General features: G+C 40.5%; 1 protein-coding gene and 1 pseudogene across 2 annotated transcripts in view; both read left to right on the forward strand.

The window, feature by feature from the left end:
• Nucleotides 1-7166: 7166 nt before the first annotated feature.
• LOC126953465 (dnaJ homolog subfamily A member 1-like) lies at nt 7167-8234 on the forward strand (annotated as a pseudogene).
• A 6095-nt stretch (nt 8235-14329) lies between these two features.
• The window catches only part of HS3ST5 (heparan sulfate-glucosamine 3-sulfotransferase 5), a 282813-nt gene continuing 275714 nt past the window's right edge, over nt 14330-21428 (forward strand). For both annotated transcript variants that reach the window (XM_050786651.1, XM_050786653.1), the window contains exon 1: nt 14330-15149. The gene's annotated coding sequence lies outside the window, so the exon portion shown is untranslated. The remainder of the gene's footprint in view (nt 15150-21428) is intronic.

Consider the following 21428-nt stretch of genomic DNA (forward strand, 5'->3'; position numbering starts at 1 on the left):
AGGTATTATTACCATCTCCATTTTAGAAATGAGAAAAATGAGGCTCAGATAAATTAAATACCTGCCCAAGGTCACACAGCTACCAGCAGAAGAGCTGTAACTTGAGTCTGGACCTGTCTTATTTCAAAGTCTATTCTTTTCCTGCCACAACACATACCACATACAGTAACTCCGACACTGAATGGGCTTTGTGGTTTGAGATGAAGTTCATGGCTTTTACAATTTTTCTGCCCCACCCTCAATATTGCCTGCCACCTCTTCGGCTATCATTTGTCTCATCCTCTCTTTTACTGCCCTAATCTGCAACTGACTTAGAAAATACTACGTTTGTTAGACTTGTTTAAAAGTAAGAATAAAACATTTTCAGCAACAATAAAAGGAAAGAATGACAAATGGTTTTAAAGCTGCACACTGACCTGCGCTGAGTAGTAGCACCTAGAGTTGAGGTTTCTGCAGCAATATCCATGGCTCTTCAGGAACGAAGGCCCATAGGGAGTGACAGTTTCTGGCGTGGTTAAGTAAAGGGAAAGTGAGGCCACACTTCTGGGACCTGGAGAGTTTTCAATAAGTAAATTGCAATGAAAAAGACCATGTAATCTTGGCATCATCTATCTAGATTTTCAGATGTGATTTTTGCCTACTCCTGGTTCTTAACTGGAGGATATATTGTTAAGGAGGCTAGATAAATGACGTCTGGATAACCAAAGTGTTCATAATGGTCTTTTTCTTTCTTGTTCTTCTTACTTTATTTTTCTTGGCTCATGCTCTGTGTTTTGGGTCTTAGGTTTGGCAGCATCACCCGTAGCACCTATGGGCTTTATCTAAGTCACTGAGAGCACATAGGCCAAAGAGAGTGCAAACTTCTGGTACAAATTAGACAACTGCAAATGAGCAAGTAAATTATCAAACAAACAAATGACTCCAGTTGGCATAGGAAGTTTTTTCCAGAAATATTGTTCATGTGAAGATTTAATTATATATGGTACCCAAACATCCATTGGGTGGCTGATAATGTCTCTGGACTTCAAGTCTGCCTCATTCTTTCTACTTCCACAGAGCTGATGACATTTCTTGGGCTATTTTGCTACTACTTCTGTCTTTGTTACCACCACTTCTGCTCCATGTATAATCTCCTTTGCTTGCTTTCCTCTTCTCTCTGCCTTTTTTATTTCTAATTTTGTTAGGCCCCTATCATGTCATCTGAGCTTCTTGGCTACTTCTCCCTGAAAAGACTGACCTCTTTTTTTTGTAAATCTCTATTAAACCAGAAGATTTCTTCCCTCTTTTTGGAGAATTAATCAATCCTGGCTTATCCACCATAACTTTCATATCTCTGGCTCCTCTTAATCATGTACAAAATACTCAAAGCTCTTGGTTTATTTCCTTTTTTACAAGATGCACATTATTCTTCCTTTTGTAACTGACACCATTCCTGGTGCTTGAACACTAGACTCCAGATAACTGAAGTTATGCTGTACTCCATAAAGCCTAGCTGCCAGAAATCACTTCTCCATTGTCGCACACATGGTAGTTGATGTGTACATTCACGACCCCTCCCAGGAGGTATCCAGGTTAGGCTCAACTTCCAAGTGCCAGCTCCAACAATTCCCTTTCTCTCACCCTTCACCATGTATCTCAAAGTAAAGGAAACTGGCATCACCAGACGGGTAACCAGAGAGGTAACCTGATTTTTTTAAATCATTACAGATAGATTAGGTAGATCGATAAATAGACCAATTATTTTGTGGCAACTCATAGCAAAACATAGTGAGTTTCAGTCCTGATATTAAAAACTCCTAATACATGGGCTTTAATTTGCTAGAAGATCATCTTTAAAATATGGTTCCTGATGGTTTCACATCACCCAGGTAGCAGTTTATCAAGTGGCATCCTAAAGGACCCTGTTCTGCCATTAGCCTAAGACCAGAGTTACCTGCTACTGCAAACTCAATTAAATAGAGTTGTGCAAGAAAGAAAAACACTAGAAAAATATCTTTGAGGAAGAATGAGGAAGGGTTTATTGTTGTTATTTTGTTGTTGTTGTGTAAGATATAGGGTTTTATCTATGTTTATCTGTTGAGGAGAAACAAGAAAAGAGAGAGAGAAAAAATACTGAGTGGGTGGGTGAAAGGAGGTATTTGTGGTATAAAATTGTGCTGTTCAATATGACAGCCAGTAACCACATGTGGCTATTGAGCACTTGAAATGTGGTTAGTCTAAACTGAGATGTGCTGTGAGCATAAAACACACATAGAATTGTGAAGACTTAGCATGAAACAAAAGCATGTAACTATCACATTAATATTTTTCATATTGATTATAGGTTGAAAAGATAATACTTTGGCTATAATTGTTTAAATAAAATACATTGATAAAATTAATTTCACCATCTATTTTCATTTTTTAAAATGACTAGAAAATTTTAAATTACACATATGGTTCACATTTGTGACTCACATTATGTTTTTTTTGACAGCACTGTTATAAGGTCTTATCTACCCAGACTAGGTTCGATGAGGAGTAACAGAAAACATTAAAATTACCCACAGTGATTACAAAATAGAAATGTTTATTGATTCCTCACATGATAGGCCAAAGGTAGACTGGACTAAAATGGCTTATGATCATCAGAGACTCAGGCTTCTTTAATCTTTCTGTTCCACCATCTTAAGCACACTGCCTTGTGATCCAAGACTGCTGCTAAATCTCTAACCAGAAAAACCACACTCCAGTCAGTAGGAAGAAGAAAGGAACCCATTAAGAATATATCTCTGTGAGGCCTTCTATAGCCACCTTGTACAATCTTCCCTGATTGGTAAGAACCAGCTTTGGTCAAGATATGAGCCATCTCTGTAAACCTTGGGGAAGAGGGGAACTAACTACTGTGATCTGGTACCATTTCCATTACTTGGTCCCCTGTATCGAACAGTGCAGACTTTATTCCTAACAGTCAAGCGCACAGCTAAACATCAGGAATTATATTTAGGATGACCATTTGTCCCAGTTTGCCTGAGAGTCTGTTTTGTATGTGTCGTCCTGGCACAATTATTAATAGCTCCCCCTTTCTCTCTCTCAAGTGTCCCAGTTTGGATGATAAATTATATGGTCACCCTTGTTATGTTTCCAAGAAGAAAGAGAGAAACAGATGATAGGGTGGCAATTCTCTCTGCCAGGGGTTCTTGAGAAATCACTTAAGAAATCCTTAGCAAATAAATGTGTCATCCAACCCACCCCACCAGTATTCTGAAGCTGGTTGGAGGTGGGTTGAAGGAGATATGTATTTGCTAAGGACTTCTTGTGATCTCCATACAGACAAATTAAAGGACTTTTCTTACCCTTTATTATTATTATTTATTCGCTTAAATATATATGGTGCAACTCCACTTGCCAAGTGCTGTGGATTTGGGAGATGTAGAGGTAAAACAGAATTAATACTATTAATCCCATACTATTAAACCCATTTTCTATTATAATGGAGTAATAGGAGTTTGAATTATCTGAATAATCTCAATCCTGGGACTGCTATTTCTCCCCCTGAATACTTTTGTAAGTCTCTTTCTGTCTTTTTCTGGTTCCAGAAAATTCTAGCCTATTGTTTTCCAAAAGTCTTCAAATATATTGCTAATTCTTTAAGAGAGTTCCTAGCCAAATAATATTTGGAAATGCAGCATTATTAAAGCATTATAATGCAAGTTAGTACATTAATAGAATTCCCATTTAACTTTTCACATCTGAATAGGTTTGGGGTTTAATACCTGCTAACATCTAATGCAGCATCCCTTTGTACTACTCCTAGAGTCCCAGAAGTATGAAGATATTATCAGACTCTTGGTCCTCGGTTCCTCCCTCTACACTCTGCCGCCTCATGCTCACATTTGTTCTCTATTTTTACTTCTAAAGAAGTAATGCCTAAGCTACCTTCTCTAGCCTTTACCTCATTCTCAGAACTAACTAACTGGACATCTCTGCTTAAGTTAAAGTTGTAATCTCAAACTTAACAACCTCAAATTTAATTTGACTTTTTGTCCATAATCAAGTCTCCCCTGATGCATGCCTGTTTTTGGAATAGTACTACCTGCAGTAGACATTTTGTTTATCTGTTTGTTTTTGGTTTTGTTTTAGTCTGGGGATTTTTTGTTGTTGTTGAGGGTGAAGGGAGGGTTTAGGGAGCAAGTCTAGCAGTATTGCACTTCATTCCTATTTTTGTTTTAGTGAGAAGTGCATTACCAATGGCTCCTGGCCAGACCAGGCTTGAGCATGTGGTCTGGGCCCAGCCAATCAGCCTCCCACTGGGCACTTTGAATTTTGAGTTATTAATATTAGAAGAGAGATGTAAGAATGGTCTAAATGCATTCACAGCATGGTGGGGTGACATTAGCAGTGTTCTGTGACAACAGTGTCCTCAACTTGGTTACTTTAGATGATTATGATGCAACCTAAAGTTTGAGAACCACAGTATTAGGGCTTATACATCAGCTTTTCCAAGAATAATTATTTCACCCCAAATTGACTCTTCCATTTAAGTCCTATAACCCTTAATATCTATACCACTCATGCTGAACCTATCCCATATTGCTTTGCAGTTATTTATCTTATCTCTTGACTAGCTTCTTAGCTTCTAGGAGGCAGGGTGATATATATCACCATGACTGACATAGAGTAATAACTCACTTAATGAATCAATGAATATTCACTAGTGACAAATTAATTGCTCCTGATATATGAACTTCCCCATTTTCTATAAAATAAACTTTAAATTAGTTCACTTCTATTCAAGAGCTTCTAAAGTAGGGATCCTCAAATTTGCCAGATGTTTAATTAACCTAGAGAGTTATAACAAATATTGATACTCAAGTCAGAGCTCTATAGATTCTTAAGTAATGGATTTGGGGTGCAGCAATCTGGTCACTGTGGTTTTAAAAGTTCCTGAATAGTTACATATTGTAGGCCAGGTGGTGTGTAATCCAAAGGCTGAACTGCAGGAGCGGTTTACTTGGGAGTTTCTGAACATGCAGTTCAACAAGATTCCCAGATGATTCCTATATACTTTAAAGTGTGAGAAGCACTTGGTTTAGAGCAAGGATGTTCAACAGAAATATAATATGAACCACATATGTAATTTAAAATCTTCTAGGAGCCATATTAAAAAAGATCTTTAAAAGGTAAAAATACTTCTAATAATATATTTTATTTAACCCAATGTATGCAAAATATTATCATTTTAACAATATAAAACTATTAGTGAAATATTTTACAACATTTTTTTGCACCGAGTCTTTGAAATCCAGTTTGTATTTTATACTTCCAGCATATCTCAAATCAGACTAACCACATTTCTAGTGTTTCATAGCTACATGGGGTTAGGGGTCACTGTACTGGATAGTGCATATCTGCAGTGTTCTGACCTTTCCTTCCCCAGCACCAACTATAGCTTTCCTTACAAAAGCTTTTTGCTTTAGTCAAAAGAAAATTTTCATGAAACAATCGGCCCACCATTCACTTTCCTCTCTTCCACTGTTACCTCCACTGCTCCTCGAAGGCTGGAAAGACCCCCATCTGCTCCCTCCTGGTCTAGGTTCCATTTTTTTTCCTTTAAACACAGTCTAATTTTTCAGCTTTTTGGTGAAACCTTCCTAATATGGTTCTAGATTACAATGATTAGTTGCTACTCTAAAGTTTGCAGGGTAAACATATATTTTCATCTATTAGGGGAGACGGTAAAAGATGGTTTTAGAAGGCTAAACATGGAATGTAATTAGAATGATAAGACATGCTGCCCTTCTTAATAAAAATGAAACCCAGACCTCAGAAGGCCGATATTGAAAGGCCAACTCTGTGGTGAGGAGTAACAGCCTTCCTAGGAAGGCTAAATCAAACTGTACAGTTCTACTCCTGGAGCTCTTCCATGGTTACCCTTGCCTACCTTGCCCTGACCCCATAATGCTAGAATAACTAATGCTCCATCTCAAGCATAAATTCAGGTGTGAGCAACAACTCCTCTCTTGATTGCTCTAAAATTTAACTGAGATAAAAATGAAATATTCAAAAAATATCTTTTCAGTAGCCAGAAGGCAATTAAAACAAAAATTTCGGAGTCCAATGAACTTAGACAATGTATAATAGTTTGTAAAATTTAGCCTGTTTTGTGTATGAGCAAGATTACCCAATTCACAGACTGCAGGATGGGGAATCAAGAAAGAACTTGCCAAGTCCCCCCGTTCCTTGATCTTCTTCTCTTTCCACATGGTGATGCTATGTTTAGGCTACAAACCTAGCTCTTCCTAGACATCTTGACTCCAGTTGGTCTAGATTTGCACTGTCCAATACCATAGCCACAAGTCACATGCGTGGCTGTCAAATACTTGAAATGTGGCTAGTACAAATTGAGATGTGCCATACATGTAAAATAAATACTAGATATCAAGATTTGTTACATACATGAATTTTCCATTGCTGCCATAAAAAAATTACCTTAAATTTAGTGGCTTGAAACACCCCCTTTATCACATTTGCTATCTCACAGTTCTGTAGACCAGAAGTCCCATATCAAGTGGCTCAGCTGAACCCTCTGCTTAGTAGAGACTCATAAGGCCAAAATCAACGTGTACATGGGGTTTCCTTCTTTTCTGGAAGCTCTAGAGGTAAATCTGTTCCAAACTAATTTGGATTGTTGGCTGAATTCTGTTCCTGTGGTTGTAGGGCAGGAGTCTTGTTCCCTTCATGGTTATTAGCCAGAAGCCTCTCAGCTCCTTAACGCCACCTGCATTCCTTGTCACATTGTCCCCTCCATCTTCAAACCAACAAGGACATGTTGAATCCTTCTCATGCTTTGAATCTCTCTTAATTATCCTGTCATATCTCTTCTTCTTCCAGCCGGAATAAATTCTCTGCTTTTAAGAACTCATGTGAGGGAGATTTCCAAAACACTTGGTGAGAGATGGAGGAGTGGTAGCTGCCCAAACTCCTTCTTGCTCCCACACACCAGCCTTAGCCCACTTGCCAGCTTTAGAAAGTGGTGAAAGAAACCACTTACTGTAATGGTTTGGGGGTGAGACCCAATGCCATCCAGGAAGAGTTAAGAGAGTCTTACAGGAAACTGATCTTGAATTACTACACTGGTGAGAATCCAAATAACGAACAGAAGTGTAAACAGATTTCTTAAGCTTATGAAGTACTCTCTGAAGCAAGGAAAATTGAATTATTTGAGAAAAGAGGAGAATGGGCAATTAAAAAGGGTGAGTGGCAGTATTGGCTCCCTCACGGACATAGTTGATATGTTATTTGAAGGAAGAGGAAGGATGCAGAAAGAAAAAGAGGTAAAAATATTGTGCATCAGCTCTCAGTAACCACAGAAGATGTATTTAATGGTGCAACAAGAAAACTAGCTCCATAAAATAATGTGATTTGTGACAAGTGTGTAGGCCAAGGTGGTAAGAAAGGAGCAGTAGAGTGCTGTCCCAATCACTGAAGTACTAGAATGCAAATAAGAATCATCAGATAGGACCTAGAATGGCTCAAGAATCTCAGTCTGTGTGCATGGAGTGCCAGAGCCATGGGGAGCAGAACAGTCCTAATGACAGATGTAAAAGCTGCAATGGAAGGAAGATAGTTTGAGAGAAGAAGAGCCTACAAGTTCACGACAAAGGCATGAAAGATGACCAGTAGATATCTTTCATGGTGAAGGAGATCAGGAGCCAGGAGATATTATCATTGTTTTAGATCAGAAGGACCATGCTTCCTTATTCGACCAGAAGACCTTTTCATGTGTATGGACATAAAACTGGTTGAAGCGCTGCATGGCTTCCAAAAGCCAATACCCACCCTTGACAACCAAACCCCAGTCAACACCTCTCATTCCCCAACTCAGATTGTCAAGCATAGAAATACTAAGTGTGTGCTAAATGAAGGCATGACAGTTTATTGTAGATCCTATGAAAAGGATCACCTAAGCATCAAATTTAAGGTCTACTTTCCTGAGAATGCCTTTCTGTCTCCTGATAAACATTTTTTGCTGTAATAACTCCTGCCTGAGAGATAGGAAGTAAAAGAGGCTGATGAAATGGATCAAGTACATCTGGTGGATGTTGACTGGTATCAGCAAGGATGGGCCATTACAATGGAGAAGCTTATGAGGATGATGAACATCATGCCAGAAGTGGTGTTCAGTGTCAAACCTCTTAATGGTGCCAGTGAATAACACTCACTGCTGGTATTACATATGCAGCAGTGAATAAGTGAAGGACTATAACCAAATATGCTCACTTCTTGGTATTGTTTTTGTTTTAATACTCAATTGTAGTAGTGTTTTAAAAGTTAAATGAATAATAAGTGAAAATATAAAAGCTCTGACTTTGCTCTAAATATATGTTGACATCAGGGTGCAAGATGAAGTTTAGTATCTGTAAAAATTACTTTCAAGAAAAGTTCCGCTAGCATTTGTTAGGTCATGTCTTGTAATTAATTTCAGATGTGTATATGAACAAGCTTAGCTTGAAATGCTAAGTATGTGTATCGACCTCCACTTATGGCCATTCATTGTTAAACTATGAAATTAAAACTCTGTACGGTTGGCCCTCCATATCAGCAAATTCAACCAACCCTAGATTTAAAATATTCAGAAAATAATACAAAACAAAAAATGATAAAATTTTTTTAAGTACAGTATAACTATATAGCATTTACATTATGTTAGGTATTATAAGTAATCTAAAGATGATTTAAAGTATATAGCAGGTTGGCCAGGCACGGTGGCTCATGCCTGTATAGCACTTTGGGAAGCTGAGGAGGGCGGATCATCTGAGGTTGTGAGTTTGAGACCAGTCTGACCAATATGGAGAAACCCCGTCTCTACTAAAAATTACAAAATTAGCCAGGCGTGGTGGTACATGCCCGTAATCCCAGCTACTCGGGAGGCTGAGGCAGGAGAATCGTTTGAACCCAGGAGGTGGAGGTTTTGGTGAGCTGAGAACACGCCATTGCACTCCAGCCAGGGCAACAAGAGCAAAACTCCATCTCAAAAAAAAAAAACCCACAAAGTATATAGCAGGTTGTGCATGTGTTATAGGCAAATAGCACACTATTTTATATAAGGGTCTTGAACATCTGGATTTTGGTACCCAGGGGGGTCATGGAACCAATCCCCCATGGATACTAAGGGACCACTATATTTAACTGGTAATTAGAAGATAAAATGAAATAACAAGAAGTGAGCATATTATGGTTATAGTCCTTCGCTTATTCACCACGGCATATGTAATACCAGCAGTGAGTGTTATTCACTGGCACCATTAAGAGGTTGGACACTGAACACCACCTCTGGCATGATGTTCATCATCCTCATAAGCTTCTCCATTGTAATGGCCCATCTTTGCTGATACCGGTCAGTGTCCACCAGATGTACTTGATCCATTTCAAGTACCAACAGAAATGTTGGTCTGTACAGTTAATGTGTATTAAGTGGAACTCATTGTGATGCTTCTGCATTTACCCTATTGCTTTGGCTTTTATTTGAAGATGCATAATACATAATTTAGGTATGGCATCAGTAATAGAAATGATCATATTTATAGTTTATATATAATATAACTAATGTCATATGATGTAGTACATACATAACATATGTAGATCCTGTATAGTTACATAGATATAGAAAACTTTGTTGATCAGTCCTCGTTACATTCTTTTTTCCTTCTTTTTAGGCCATCATGAGCCCCTAAGTACTGACTTACAGAGCTGGGTTAAACTTAACTTAGAACTTAAAGTGATGAGACCTTTACATGGAGGAGAAGTAATTTTCATGTACAATATGGGAAGGTATTCCTTAGGTATGTTACAGGCTCATTTTAAACCATTTGATTTATGATCCAAAATATCTGTAATTAATGTTGGGAGTATAGCAAATTGTGATAAATGCCTTTAATTATATATTTTAAAGCCAGCATATGGTCACATGCTTAAATTTAAATATCAGAATTTAAGCAATTTTCGAAATACATGAATGTCTCCTTAGTATACTGATTACAAAGCATTTTCAGCATTTGTCACTATAGGCTTCTCCTCCCTAGGTTAAAGAATTGGCTTTTCACTAATTAAAACATGTAAATTTTCATTTTAAATAGTTAAAATAAATAATACAAAAATATTATTTGACTATTTAAAAAAAGAACTCATGTGATTAGATTGAGCCCATGCAGATAATCCAGGATAATCCCCCTATTTTAAGGTCTTTAACCTTAATTACATCTGCAAAATCCCTTTTGCCAAGTAATGTAACACATGTACAGGTTCCAGAGACTAGGGTGCAAATATCTTTGGGAAGTCATTCTTTCTACCACAGTATGAAAAAAAAGCAAAGTATTTCATTAATGATAACTATATTGATTACATGTTGAAACAATATTTTTGATATATTAGATTGAATGAAATTTATCGTTAAAATTAATTTCATCTATTTCTTAGTTTTTGAATAAGTTCCTAGAATATTTAAGATTATATATGTGGCTCACATTTGTGTCTTACATTGTGTTTCTATTGGCCAGCACTTGTCTAACCTAGAGAGAGGTTAAATCCTCTTTACCACTCTCAGAGTTTTTGATATTTGGTCTGTGGACCCACTCCTTCCATGAGAAATGCTTCCCTTACAATCCGTCGTGGCCTTACACTTTCAGGTCTCTCTTGACTAAACACAGCATTGCACGATACAAAACCCACAATTTTCATACAAGAGATACCCAAATATAGTGATGGAGCAAGGAGATGTGGGTACAGGGGCTCATTTCCTTATAATAAAATGAACCTTGTTCAACTTGATAGCCTTAGTGATTACTGACCTCACTCAATGAGAGCAGAGACTTCTATTCATCTTCTGGTTTCCAATGGTGGCACATAGAAAGACCCTTTTCTTTTATTTTTAAAATGTTTTTGAGATAGCGTCCTGTTCTGTTGCCCAGGCTGGAGTGTGGCACAATCATAGCACACTGCAGCCTTGACCTCCTGGGCTCAAGCAATCCTCTAGCCTCACCCTCCTGAGTAGCTGGGACTACAGGCATGTGACACCAAGCCCATATATATTTTTAAATTTTTTGTAGAGATGGGGTCCCCCTATGCTGCCGAGGCTGGCCTCATACTCCTGGACTCAAGCAGTCCTTCTGCCTCAGCCTCCGAAAGTTCTGGGATTACAAGTGTGAGCCACTGTGCCTGGACTGAAGGGCCCTTTCAATGAATGTATTTACTAAACCAATTGAAAGTCAGCAATTGACTGGTTGAAAGAGAAAAAGATAGATTTTGGAAAGTAAGTCAGCTACCCTCAATTTCTTCATAAGGACAAACATTTCTATATTTTACTGAGAGGGCAGCCTCCGTTTGAAGCTGTAAAGTAAATAATTTTTTTTATATTTTGGAGACAGAGCCTTGCTCTATTGCTCAGGCTGCAGTGCAGTGGTGCAACCATGGATGACTGTAACCTCAAACTCCTGGGCTCAAGGGATCCTCCTGGCTCAGCCTCCAGAGTAGGTGGGACTATAGGCATACACTACCCTGCTCAGCGAATTTTTTTGTTTTCTAACTTTTTGTGGAGAAGGGGTCTCATTATGTTGCCCAGGCTGATCTCAAACTCTTGGCCTCAAGTGATCCTCCTACCTTCTCCTCCCAAAGTGCTGGGATTGTAGACATAAGCTAGCATGACTGGCCTAAATAATATTTAGCGGTTGCATCTTTATGAGACAAGAGAGTATGCTGATGTTCAGGAAAAAAATACATTCTTTACCAAATGAACACTCTAATTAACCAAATGTTTTCATTGCTGTGTACTTTATTTGGCATAGATGACTAAGCCAAACCAATAAATCTGTGACTGTTTTCAAAACTGTATTTCAAATAGATTTTTTGGGTGTACCATTTTGTCTGGGGTTTAGTTTTATTTGTTTAATTTACCACAATACCAAAATGTTTCTTAAAATGTTAAACCACACCCACCCACCTCTGCACTTCACCTAGCAGAAAATCCAGGTCATCTGTAGAAGTTGAAAAGCAACACGAAAAATCTCATGCACCTTCATCTAGTCCTCAAACCCTGGGCAAGGTAAAATAGCTCTTTCCAGAGCATTGTATCCCAGTTTTTGGAACCGTACCCGCTCCCAGCCCCAGGTGTGACCCTGTAGCAGGTAGGCAAAATTACTGTGACAATCTCACAATCCATCAGCTACAGAGCAAAGCATACTCTGAGGAGAAGTTAGGATTGCTGAGAAAGCACAGGCTGCTGAGCGTTCCTCTCCTGCCAGACATAAACCTGATGCAAGACAGAATTATGAGAAACCAGATTCAGCTCACCCATCCTCCTTCTCAGTCATCTTCCAGGTACAAAAGACAGACTGAATACCAATAAAAAGATAATATAAATAAACCTTTTAAATAAAGTTTACTAATTGAAAGGACTAATATAGATGGAGTGATGCATTCTTCAGAATCTATTGTCATGCCCTTGTGGACTTTATTGCGTATCAGCATTTTTCGCCTCAAGAAATAAACAGAACAGCAACATTTGTTCAGGAAAAAAACAAATTGTGTTTCTTCCTTTCTTATTACTTTTATTGTCTGAGGTTTCTTTTAGACTATAATGTGGCATTGTGATTTTGAGATGGGAAAAAAAAATCTCTTGTCTTTCAGACATAGGAATGTGATTGTATGCTATTGTTGCCAACAATGAGCTAAAGAGGTTAATGGATCACATATCTGGCAAACAGCCATCGTTCCTCCTGCTCAATATATTACACAGTATACATTTTGTTGTTGCTGCTGAGCATATGATTTTGTCTGAGTAGTTGGTAAAGAAGTTTAGACTTAACTGGTCTCTTTCTAAAACTCAGCAGCTTTGCCATTCAGGCTATATCCTGAGATTTAAAAAGTGCAGTTTGGGTTCTTAGCTCATGACCTTTTGAGGTGATGGTGAGACTGGTGGGAGGAAGGCGGGCTGTTGAATGCGAATCTAGAAATATTGTGCCTTGTAAATTGCATCCGACCTTTCATTTTCAGATTGCCTAAATTAACAGAGTGAAATTACCATAATAAAAAGGAATGGGTACTGGAGAAAGTACAGCAATTCTTTCTAGTGTTGTTGCCCGGATTCCTTCCAAAGACCTCTAATTAAATGGACTAACTCTCCACTGACCTCAGGTTGACACAAATTTGCATTCTGCGACTGTCATTTGAAAACAGACAAGCCGTCATAAGCAACAATGCTGTGATTTCTTGCCTAAAGGGCTTTTTTGTGTACTGTATTTGTGCTATGGAATGTAAGCAAGAGACTTAATGCCTCTACAGAGAAAAGGGGAGGAAACATTTTCATTTTTTAGGGAACCCCAGAGGGAAAAAGTTTATCAATGAGAAATACAGTGTTCTGGGTAATTTTGGTTGGGTAGGGATATATGTTGAGGGAGGGGACTAGAATTGAGAGAGAGGAAGCAACACATCAGTCTCCTTGGAGCAATAGGGTACTTTCAATACGGTAAAGAGCACAGTAAGTAGCAGGTGGAATCAGCTCCTGGCCTGTTGTTTTGCTGGGGGCAAAGGCTTGGGGGAACACAGACTAAATTGGGAAGGCTAGTTTGCGTCTTGGTTTCTGGACTTGGGACCTGAAAGAAGGCTGAGTACTGAGCTCCGCTTCCCAGCTAGGCGGTGATCGCCCCCTGTGACTCCGGATGCACACAGCAGCCCCAAGCAAGCCGCAGCCGCCGCCCGACCCCCTCACTGCCTCCGGCTCTCCCGCCTGGCACTCTGGAGCCACACACACCAGCTTCCTGGACACCTGTGTGCCCCAAGCTCTGGGTTTAGCCCCCTACCCCCCACCACAGAGAGACCGGTCTCAGCGCCTCAGCGATTGGGTCCCTCCGACCTCTGTGTCCCCGAGTTCTGCCACCCTGGTCATTTCCGCAGGTTCCCCAAGCTGCGACCTCAGTCCAACTGGGAGCCCCGCGCGCCCACTCGGCCGCCCCACTGCGCTGTTCGCCCGCGGTTCCAGGTCCTGGGTGGGACGTGCAGTGGCTCAGCAGCAGGACCTCCGCCTCCGGATAAATCCTCCTCCTCCCCTTTCTCCGCCTAAGGCCCTGCCCTCCCCCCGCAGCAAGCCGCTCCGGTGCGTGCGCCCATCTCTCCGCCAAAGACACCTGCGCTTCCTTCCCCACCCTCCTCCTCCTCCTCCCTTTCGCTGCGGTTTCTCCGCTGCCTTCGGGAGCTCGGGAGCGGCAGCTGGAGGAGGAGCAGGGGGAGGAGGGGAAGGCGAGGAGTAGGGGCGGGGTGGGTGGGGAGAGAGCCGGGAGGGTGTGGACCGGCAGCCACTCTGCAGCTGGTCGCCGGGGACCCGGTCCCTCCTGCGCGCCCAAGTGATGGAGGGGAAGAGATTCGCTTAGACACACACACGCGCACACAGCTGGGCACGTCTCCGGGAGGCAGCTGCCGGCTCGGGCGCGCTGGGGGCCGGGCGGCGGCCGTGACAGCGCCAGCCGCGGGGAGCGGGGCGCCCTCACAGCTTGGCACCGGAGGCTCGAGGACGCAGGAAGGGAAGATCCCAGCCACACTGACTGTTGCTCTTTTGGGCGGATTGGGAAGGAGCGGGCTACCCGAGGAGCTGTCACCGAGGACGCCCGAAGTCTCGCCTTCTGCGCTCAGGGGCCGGGGCTGCGCCGCTGCCCTCGTGGGGCAAGGAGGATGCGCACCTCTTCCCGCAGAGCGGCTGCGGTCTCCGGCACTGCGCGGACTCCGGCTCCTGCGGCCGCCAGTGCCGTGCCCGCGCCACGGGAGCGCGCCCTGCCGCACCTGGTTCCAGCCTCTCGGGGAAGTGCGGGAAACGCGCCCTAAACTCCACTACTTCTCGCCCGCCTGCCCCCCCCGCCCGGCTCCCCGCCCCGGACCTCGCAGCCGCCGCCGCCGCCTGCGTGTGGGGCCCGCTCGCCTCTTACTCACACGCGCCACGCGCAGCCCTGTTCGTTTGCTCCCATTCACGCCGATTCGCTCTCTGCCGAGCCTAGCCTGGGCATCCGAAACTACTGGACCAACTGCCGCCTGGACCGCACGAGCGACCCGGTGTCCCCACGCGACCCGCCGCCGGCCCCCGCGCCCTGGGGCTCCTGCCCGCGCCGCCACCGCCGGGGACCACGGTGAGCAAGGCGCGCTGCCCACCTCGCGCGGGGGAGGGGCTTTGAGACCTCTAGATTTGGGGGGAAATGAGAAGGGGCAAATCGCCAAAGGGAGGCATCCGGGTGATGCCAGCAAAAAAGCACTTTGTGGGGTGCGGTTCTTCTGGGCGCTGCCTGGGGAAGACTTTTGAGAGGTTTGCTTAGGACCAGAGGTTAAACTAGTGCGAGATGAGAAAAGGCGGGGGCAATTCCTGGGGTAAAATTAGACAGAAGGTGTCAGTCAGCCCGCCTGTTTGTTTCTCTCTCAGTCTCTCCCAGAGCGCTGGGTAGCGCTCTCTTTGAGGGAGAAAGGGAACACGCTTTTACTGCGCTCGCCAGAGTTTGGGGGTTCGTGTTCGGTCACTTCTGGGGTGGCTGTGGAGCTGTTTGGAGCTCGAGGGCAGCTTTGGGACAGTGGGGGCCTGCGAGGCCCGAGCAGAGGACAGACAGAGGGCAGTCAAAGAGCAGGCAAAGGCTAAGTTAAAATGTGGGTGGGGTGTCTTCTCTTCCCAGCTGGCCGCTCCCACACCCCTCACAGCCCCACTTTATGCATCTCTTCCCACCCAACAACACACACACACACACACACACACACACACACACACACACACGGGATGGATGCAGTCGAGGGGTGGTCATACTGTTACTACTAACAAGTCTGAGAGGTCGCTGTCGCTACTCACTGGAGCGCTGAGAATCCTGCTCCTGTTACTTGGGCGACCACCTTGGTTTAGGGCAACCTGCAAGGAGCGTCCAGCTTAAGGCAGATATCTTTACCTGGAGATTCCAAGTGCACAGCAAACAAACCTCTACCACAACTCCGGAGTCACTCCACCTTGGTGGGTTTCCTCTGCTCTCCCGCTTCCCTACTCCAGTGCTTCAGGGCACCCACCCAAAGGAGCTGATGCTCAGATCCCTGGTCTAACCTGTCTTCACCCGGTGGTTCTCTCTCTCTCTCTCTCTGTCTCTCTCTGTTCCTCCCTCCCTCCCTCCCCTCTTTCCCCCTCTCCTTTCTGTCTCCGAGTACCAGTTTCTTCTTAGAAAACATTGGGGAAAGATTTAATATTTGCAAAGTGCTTTATGTCATATTACTCCGTGGATACATTTAATTGCACCGTAACTCTTCTCTGATTTATGTAAACTTGGCCTGATAAATAGCATGCAGGGTCGGTTTGAGTGGGAGCGAAAGTGGGTGGGTGGGCCTCCTTTCTGTGCTAGTGCTCCTTCCTAAACTGATTTGCTAGAAGTAATAAACAGCTGGTGCTTCTCAAAGGTTTTACTTAGTAGTTTCTACATATTTCAGAGCTTTAGACAAATTACACATTATAATTTATTTCAAATATATTAAGCTTCTTTTCAAAGAAAAAGTTGAAGACAATAAAAGGGGATTACAAATTTGAATATCAAAAATGATTATTTTTTTAAAAAAGGTTTTATTGCTGTCAATTATGTTGAAACAGATTTTTGTTGTTGTCATCGTTACCTTGGGGTTTCCTCCTAGTGACGTTTTTAAAGAAATGGAAACAATGCTACTTACCTTCCTCTCTCTGTTTGGTCACTGCTCAAAGTAACTGAATGAGCATCAGGGCAGGCTTCTTAACTTCAGAAATATGAAGTTATTCACCAGTGAACTGATGGAGATACAAGAAGATATTACAAGACACACAGCAATAGGAAGGAAACTGTTGCTTAAATGTAACCACCTCCAGTGTTTTCACAGTGAAAAAGAAAACTGCTTTGACCTCTCCCAAGCTACTCTGGCCTTTTAGAAACACTCTTCTCTCAATTAACAAAACATATAGAAAGTATAGAAACAACATTACTTGAGAAAAATATTTTCAAATAGGTACATAAGCAGATTACATGGGAAATTATGAGCACAATATTCATGGAGTATTACAGCAAGTACTGCGATCCTGGTTTCTAGGTTAGGCCAGAGCTCATGCTTACATTTTAATATTTGAAGTTGCTCCCTTTGACATCTTTGTGAGGAGGTGTTGCCCAGTGTTTTCATTTTGCTTTTATCATTGTCCTCACCATTTTTGCCGGCATACGCAGATGTTTTTGAATGAATAACCTTCTTACTCACTGAATTTTCACTCATTCAAAAAGTATTTATTGAGCACATGAACACACACAATATGCAAAGCTGAGCTGGGGTGTTATTTTAAACAAAAAGAGAGGATTTCTGGTAGAAGCAGGATGCTTACTCCTACACAGTGTAAATAGAACTGTAGAGCAGTGGCTTACTTAGGGAAGCAGCATCTTGCCCAGAGTAGGTGGTCAACAAAGAGCTGTTGACTCAGAAATCACATAAGATATTAACTAGCCAACTTTGTTTCCATCCTAAATTCTACAATTATCCTTAACCCACCATGTCATTAAGATGTGACTCAACTTCAGAGAATTGATGTTGACTCTAATCTCCTTGCTCTTTGTCTGAATACTTTAGAGTAATATAACTATCTGTGCACTGTATGATTTCTAGCTCTGGCTTTCTGTGTGTGATTTCTATGGAGTAATGCCAGCTCTGAATTTGTCATTAGTATTCATTTATGAGTAAATGCAAATGTTCTTGTTGCACTGAAAAAGTGAATTCGCATTCATAGAACTCAAGAAATATTTTGCTCCTAAAACTTACCGTCTCTTTATTTTTATAATCTCAGAAACAGTAACATTTTTTTAAAAAAGCAATTATATATAAATGAACAACTTAACAAAAGTAGTTATTTAGGATTTTTTAGAAAAGGGGAAATGTCTTATGGAAATTTTAGTTGAAGTGAATTTTGTTTGATGCTCTTGACATGTCTAGAAGGATGGTCTATTTATTGTAGGCTCCCTCATTGATGAATAAAATTATTCTCAAGGTAACTTCCTAGTAGAAGAGGCTAGTGGAGGAGAGAATGCTTACTATAAATGATTCCAATTTGAGAATAGAGTATGAACAGTAACACTAGAGTTGTGTCATTGAAATTATGTGAATATTTCTATATTTCATTGGTTTTTATATGGATGAATTTTTTTAATTTCTCAATACTTTATCCCAATATTTTCATATTCTGAGATTATTGCAATTAAGTGAAGAATTATTGTTTGGTAATGGAATAGTAGTTTATTTTAAGTACAGCTGAATAGCTTGAAAGAGAGAACAAGTCAAATTAAGGAAATTGTTTAAACCATAGATTTAAAATCATTTAAGTCCTTTCCATTTTTTTGGTGAGGGGAGCTAAAAACAGAAGTACCTAAACTTTTCATTGTAAATTAAACTGTTACCATTTAGAAAAATCCTGTATTTTAGGTTTTCTGTGAATTCAATATTGTTTCAAGTTAGCAAAAATGTAAACTGGTATATATTTTCTGGTATCTAATTTAATTATTGACAATTTTTGCTTCCTCTGGAATCAATGTTTGTTTCTGAGTTGTAATGTTATCTTAACCTTTAAGCACAAGTGCAATTAAAGCAAGATATTAATAACTTCATTTAGAAATCACCAATCTAAGTAAAAAACATTTCAGAGTAGCTAACCCTTATCAAAAGGAGAGTAAAAGATTATATCTGAAAATTCATATAATGTACATAGGATAAATGAACCTCTCTAAATCTCATATGGAAGTTCCATTAGAGTGTCTTACTATTAATTAACATTGGTACAATAGACTATTTTTCTTCTTCTTGAAGTTTTATGAGGGAAAGCTGTGTCCATATTAAGAAATAGTTGAAGAGTTTCTTTGACTTTAGACCACTTTACCTAATTGACTCTGCATGGGGAAGGTAAATTTTATGTGTATATACACAAATGTGTATGTATACATATATACATATGTGTATATATACACACACACACACATATACACGTATACATATATAGTATATAGTTATGTTTCTGTTAATGTAGATATCTGTTTTTTAATAACCTTGTACAATAGGAATAGAATCCCTTTGTTCCATATGTGGTTTGTGAAGTCGGCATCACTTTGAGAATGATACTCATAAATGCTCTATTAGTTTGATATTGAAAATATGGGGTATGATACATTCTTTGAACAATTTATTTAAGAAACACTTGTAATAAATTTTAGTATGTGCCTGACAATGTCCAAAGAGCTCTACTCATATTAACTCATTTAATTCTGGTAGCTCTCCTGCCATTTCCCATTTTACAGAGGGAAAATAAGTAGGTACAGCTACTATTATTATTTTATTTTTCTTTGATGTTATCATTTTTATTGCCATTTAGGAGATGAGGAAGGTGAGAGTTTATAAACCTAAATAAATGACTCAAGCTTCTCAGCTACTGTATGGCAGAACTGGCGTTTGAGTCTGGGCAGTCTACTCTGCTCTTGAATATATATATTTTTTAAGTTTACTTAAATAGAGGGCCTAGTGGGGAGCAAGTTAGGTTGTAAAGCAAATAGATTCTAGCAACTGAGATTTATGATAATTTTCAACTTCTAGTGAATTCTTCTGAAATTCATAAGGAAGGCGATTGTAATGAAGCCGTGACATAACCTGAACCACAGCAGTCCTTGAGCATAGTGCTCTAACTTAATGTAGTTTTTAATGGACTCAATAATTTTCAAAGGTTCAGCTACTTTTAAATTAGGTAACTTTAAGAACTGATGCCATATTTAAGTAGTTTTAATAGCTCAGAGACTCTGATACTGAATGTTTTATGCTTCCCATGATATCTTTATAATGTGAACCTCTTGCACAGAGGTCAATGTTGTGTTACTACAGTGTATGGTACTTGCCAAAGGAATCTTGAGTTTTATAGAAGGTGTGAAGTGAGAAGACTTATTCTGCTCAGACTCGGGTACACACAGTTGGCATCCCATTAATATTTACTGCATGTACTGAAGCAGGGCATTCCACATGTTGCTACTCCAGAGGTTAAAAAAAAGCTTCAAGTGTCCTTATAATGGCACTGTTTTAAGATGTGATTTAATACTGAATAGACATTTTATTTTGTCATGATGATCTCAGGACATTACTATCTATGAAACCTTGTGGAATAATAACTTTTATGAGATGGAATGGCCTGAGATAGAAAGGAGAAGGATGGTGTAAGAAGTGTGAAATAATAAACCAGTTTAAATGTTTAAGTTTAGAAGTAGACAAAAGGAAGAATGCCTGTAATTGTACTTTTTATTTTAAAAAGGCATACAAGGCATAATTAACATGAAGTAACAGAATCTTTAAACTGCTAATGAGGTACCACAACTGTTCTATCATAAATATTAACAATCTTACTATTTGAGTATAGTTTGGGGAACTATTCAAGAACATATTAAAATGTCACTGTAATGCTCTCTGCCATAGCTAACTAACTCAAGTCAATGAAAAAAATCACAATAATTCTGAACATGCCTCAACATAAATAAAGTATTTATTGGAGTGTAAGTACTGTAGTCAGACAGAGTTGGCTGAATTAAAATCCCTGCTTTACTGCTTATTAGCTACGCTATCTTGGGCAAATTACTTCTCTCTTCTAATTCTTAGTAATTTAATTAATTAATTATTATTGTTATTTATTTATTTTTTTTTGAGTTGGACTCCTGCTGTGTTACCTATGCTGGAGTGCAGAGGCACAATCTTGGCTCGCTGCAACCTCCGCCTCTTGGATTCAAGTGATTTCGTGCCTCAGCCTCCTGAGCAGCTGGGACTAGAGGCATGCGCCACCATGCCCAGCTAATTTTTGTATTTTTAGTAGAGACAGGTTTTCACCATGTCAGCCAGACTGGTCTGAACTCCTGGCCTGAAGTGATCCGCTCACCTCGGCCTCCCAAAATGCTGGGATTACAGGCATGAGCCACTGCACCTGGCCAAATTCTTAGTAATTTTATCTGTTATATGGTAATGGAAATACCACTTCATTGATATCCATATGATAGCCGATAGCCTATGTAAAATACCTAGCATTGAGTGTCATACATAGTAAAAGTTCAGGAAGTAGTAATTGATACTTCCGTTATCACCACCATCTTTAACATCAACATACCATCATCACAGATGGTTAAACATAATGGGCACAACATGCTCATTATGTATATTTGAATACATTGTTCTCCATTATAAAGCATGGGTTCTCTTACTCTTGAGGGAATTGTATGAAGAAAGAACTATGTGTTTTAAGACTTAAGCTTAATTAAAGTAATACCAGATTTAAAGGCTTATGCTGAACACAGAAATTAAGAGGAGGCTTTTGGGGCCAGGCGCAGTGGCTCACGCCTGTAATCCCAGCACTTTGGGAGGCCGAGGCG

This window comes from Macaca thibetana, chromosome 4 (assembly GCF_024542745.1).
Source record: "Macaca thibetana thibetana isolate TM-01 chromosome 4, ASM2454274v1, whole genome shotgun sequence".
NCBI classification, from domain to species: domain Eukaryota; kingdom Metazoa; phylum Chordata; class Mammalia; order Primates; family Cercopithecidae; genus Macaca; species Macaca thibetana.